Here is a 5,258-nt window from a genome sequence, read left to right as displayed (position 1 = left end):
ATCTAGTGGTGAAAAAAAGAAAGTATAGAAAAAAGGAAGGGAGGGAAGGGATGTTAAGGAGAAAAATGGGCAGAGAAGTACAAAGGAAAACCTCATAAAATAGGGTGGGAGCTTCTGGTGTTCTGTTGTAGCACTAGGGGCAACCTTGAGAATTGAGTTTGAGCAGAGAGTGTGTGTATATATATATATATATATATATATATATATATATATATATATATATATACACACACACTTTTTTATTAGATATTTTATTTATTTACATTTCTTTTTTTTTCGTTTTTTTTCCCGAGACAGGGTTTCTCTGTATAGCCCTGGCTGTCCTGGAACTCACTCTGTAGACCAGGCTGGCCTCGAACTCAGAAATCTGCCTGCCTCTGCCTCCCAGAGTGCTGGGATTACAGGCGTGCACCACCACTGCCCGGCTATTTACATTTCAAATGTTATCCCTTTTTCTGGTTTCCCCTCTGAAAACCCCCATCACATCCCCCTTGCCCTATTTACCAACCCACCCACTCCTGCTTCCCTTTTCTGGTATTCTCCTATACTGGGGCATTGAGCATTCTCAGGACCAAGGGCCTCTCCTCCTTTTGATGTCCAACAAGGCCATTCTCTGCTACATATGCAGCTGGAGCCATGAGTCCCTCCTTGTGTACTCTTTGGTTGATGGTTTAGTCCCTGGGAGCTCTTGGGGTACTGGTTAGTTCATATTGTTGTTCCTCCTATGGTGCTGCAAGCTCCTTCAGCTCCTCTAGTCCTTCCTCTAGCTCCTCCATTGAGGACGTTGTACTCAGTCCAGTGGTTGTCTGAGAGCACCCATCTCTGTCTTTGTCAGGTATAGGCAGAGCCTCTCAGGATACAGCCATAGCAGGCACCTGTCAGCAAGCACTTGTTGACATCCACAATAGTATCTGGGTTTGGTGACTGTATATGAGATGGGTCCATAGGTGGAGCAGTGTCTGGATGGTCTTTCCTTCAGTCTCTGTTCTATATTTGGTTCTATACTCCTCCAATGGGTATTTTATTCCTCCTTCTAAGAAGGACCAAAGAATCCTCCTTCGTCTTGAGCTTTGTTTGGTATGTGAATTATATCTTGGGTATTCCAAGTTTCTGGGCTAATATCCACTTATCAGTAAGTGCATACTGTGTGTGTTCTTTTGTGATTGTATTACCTCACACAGGATGCTATTTTCTAGTTCTATCCATTTGCCTATGAATTTCATGAGTTCATTGTTTTTTTTTACAGCTGAGTAGTATTCCATTGTTTAAATGTACCACATTTTCTGTATCCATTCCTCTGTTGAGGGACATCTGGGTTCTTTCCAGCTTCTGGCTATTATAAATAAGGCTGCTATGAACATAGTGGAGCATGTGTTCTTATTACATGATAGAGTGTTTAAATTAGATATCTTCATTGGGTGGCTCTTCTTAATGATTGGGGCTCTTTCAAAACTGGGAGAGGAAAATCTCTAGGATTCAGAGGGTATGAGGGTACAAGGAGAACATGGTCCATTACGTCAACTAAGAAGGGCTCACATGGGTTCACAGAGACTGAAACAGCAAGCACCAGACCTGTATGGGTTTTGTACTGGCTGGTTTTGTGTGTCAACTTGACACAGGCTGGAGTTATCACAAAGAAAGGAGCTTCAGTTTGGAAAGTGCCTCCTTGAGATCCAACTGTGAGGCATTTTCTCAATTACTGATCAAGTGGGGAGGACCAATTGTGGGTGGTACCACCTTTGGGCTGGTGCTCTTGGGTTCTATAAGAGAGCAGGCTGAACAAGCCAGGGGAAGCAAGCCAGTAAAAAACATCTCTCCATGGCCTCTGCATCAGCTCCTGCTTCCTGACCTGCTTGAGTTCCAGCCCTGACTTCCTTTAGTGATGAACAGCAACCTGGAAGTGTAAGCTCAATAAACCCTTTCCTCCCCAACTTGCTTCTTGGTCATGATGTTTGTGCAGGAATAGAAACCCTGACTAAGATAGGTTTTTACCTGGTCCTCTGCTCATATGTTATGGCTATTGACCTAGGGTTTTGTGGGACTCCCAACAGTGGAAACCAGTGTACATTTGGAAACTCTTTGAGACTTGTCCTTTTATTGGATTGCCTTGTCCAGTATCCATATGAGGGCTTTTGCCTTGTCTTCAGGTATCATGTTTTGTCCTGTTAAACGGCAGGGCAGTGAGGGCAGAGAAAAAGGCAAGGAGTGAGAGAGCTAGAGAGATTAGGGTTAATTAGAGCATAGCATACTCATGTATAGAGTGTCATACTGAAACCTTCTAGCTTATGCTTTCAATATTATTAAATAAGAATAATATAAGTAGCAACCTGTTGACAACTTGAATGTAAATGCATAACCTGGACAGGACCTTAGGGTAAACCTTGAAACAAGAACTGTAGCAGAGACCACAAAGGAGCTCTGTTTACTGATTTGCCCCCTCTGACTTTCTCAACATGCTTTATTATTCACTCCGGGACCATGTGCCCACATTGGAGTTGCAGGCCAATTGAGTGAGGGCATTTTCACATAGTGATCTCCTCTAACTTAATATATGAGCTTGTGTCAACTTGACATAAATCCAAATGTAATATCTAATATCCAAAACTATAAGAAGATGAACTTTTGTTATTTAAGTTGGCCAGTTTGTATTCACAAAATAATTACATTTGGTGCCCAACAGAATATTTTATTTTAGTGAAATCTGAATTTCATAAATAAAGGAATATTAAATTAGGAAATTGATTGATCAAAATGTAATGTTCTATAACTTTTAAATTAATTCATATATAATACTGAAAATCAAAGATGAATTCATAAAATATTATTATATAATTATTTTAACTAATAAAAATTTTTATTATGAGTCTTTGTAACATAGCAACTTTAGAATTCTCACTCTCTGATATCACTCTTTTATTTCTTTTATTTATGTATGTCTCGTTTTCTCTCCTAGATTACTGTTCTATACTTACCCTTGATTCATTACTTAAATTTACAGCAACTCTGAGTAAAAATATTTATTAAGATGCATCTATTGTCAACAAAATCTTTTATCTTTCAGTTACAGCCAGTAAGGGAGTAAAAAGCAGAAAAGAAAAATATACTGTCTTCTGTGTCATACCTGCGTAAGGTATGTTCACGTTGTGTTGTTTCCAGCTTGCCACACTTCCAGTAACCACAATTCCCCATACATAGCAAATAACATAAAAATGCTTTATTAATGACAAATAGTGAGGAAAGAGCAACAGAGTCCTAGGATTCCTTGCAAATAAATCCTCAAAGGCTGAGGATGTTTATTCCAGCTACATCAAATTTGTTCTTATATGTACCCTTGTAGAGGAGGTGAGAAACTGTAGCAGTAGCCTGAGATTATATGTCTAAATCCGAGCAAGTTCTAGAAAGAGACATAAATAGCTGGGATAATACTTCCTTCTTCAGAATGCTGCAGTTCCTATTCATTTTATAATTTTCTTGAAAACTACAAGTAGTGAAGCTGGTATGATTAACTATGACAGGGCAACACCATCTTAAAAATGAAATTAAAGTCATATTATACATATTTTTTAATGCTCCACTACTGTTAAATGGGCCAAAAAACTTTAGAGCTAAATTGTCCAGGAGAATCTTAATGATTCCTTACTTATACATTATTTGGAGTCACTTAACCCAGTATTAATAATGATTCTATAAATATGTAAGGATAAATCTCCTGGATTAAAATATAGGTGCAGGCCATCTATAATATATTGTATTGTATAGTATGTATTGAAAATGTAACATATGTGCATCTTCTTATTTACTTTCTCATAATTCTAGTTATAAGATAGTGCATGTATAGACAAAACAGACAAAAAGGAAGAAAATGCCTGAACAGATGCTACTTAAATAATTTAAAGCACATATGCATTGTGCATAGTACAGAATAGAAATATGATAACTAACACAAATTTTAAACTCAAATTAGATATCCTTCATATTTGTTGGAATAGATATAATTTAAAAGAGAAAAAAATGAAGTGTTAGGGGTTTAAGTGGAGCAAAGTCCTATAAACTACTGATGTGAGCATAAATTATAATCATTACAACAAACAGCAATAAGATCACTTAAATATTAAAATAAAACTACCATAGAGTTCAACAATCTTACTTTGGGTTATATGTTCAATATAAATAAAATGCATTTATCAAAAGATACCTGGAATTTTGGGTTTATTGCAAAACACTAAGAGCCCAGGTATAGAGAAACATTGGGTCTACTAAGCATTTTATATAAGGCACAACACACACACACACACACACTTACTTCAGCTTTGAAAAAGCAGAAAATCATTCCATTTTCAGCAATACAGATAGCACTGGGGAAAATTGCCATATGAATTCGTCTGAGTGCCAATGGGAACATACTGCATGAAGTCAGGATGTATGGGGTCAAATTCATAAAACAAAGACTAAATTTTATTTGTAGTTTCTGGAACTTGGCATGGCTGGAGAAGATAAATAACAGATTAAGTTTTAAATGGTGAAAATTTTAAAATATATTTAGCATAAAACATGCAAATAAATACAAGATTAATTGTTTAAATGGACTGGATGGATTATAAATTGTCTCAAAAACATAAATGGTATCTGATGTGATAATTTAACTAATCAATTTCATATTAATATAATAAAAATGTATATCAAAACATAATGTTGCTTACTTTAAGCATATGCAACTATAGACATAAAATATATTTCAATAAATTTTACTAAAAACTCATAGGCTTTTCAAATTCCATGCCTCATTTAGTTAATCACATATTAAAATATGATAATGCTAATTCAAAAAGAACTAACATGCTAGAGAACATCATACTAAGTGAGGTAACCCAGACTCAAAAGGTGAATCATGGTACACACTCACTAATAAGTGGATATTAACCTAGAAAACTGGAATACCCCAAACATAATCCATACATCAAATGAGGTACAAGAAGAAAGGAGGAGTGGCCCCTGGTTCTGGAAAGACTCAGTGAAGCAGTATTTGGCAAAACCAAAATGGAGAAGTAGGAAGGGGTGGGTGGGAGGACAGGGGAAGAGAGGGGGGCTTACGGGACTTTCGGGCAGTGGGGGGCTAGAAAAGGGGAAATCATTTGAAAAGTAAATAAATTATATCAAATAAAAAAAATTTAAAAAAAAGAACTAACATAATAAACAGTACAAAATTATTTTTATATATTTTATTTTTATCTGGGAGTACAGGGTAAAAACAGTTACAC

Source organism: Apodemus sylvaticus, chromosome 5, assembly GCF_947179515.1.
Source record: "Apodemus sylvaticus chromosome 5, mApoSyl1.1, whole genome shotgun sequence".
Lineage (NCBI taxonomy): Eukaryota > Metazoa > Chordata > Mammalia > Rodentia > Muridae > Apodemus > Apodemus sylvaticus.
The sequence above is the reverse complement of the archived record's forward strand: the minus strand, read 5'-3'. Positions refer to the sequence as shown.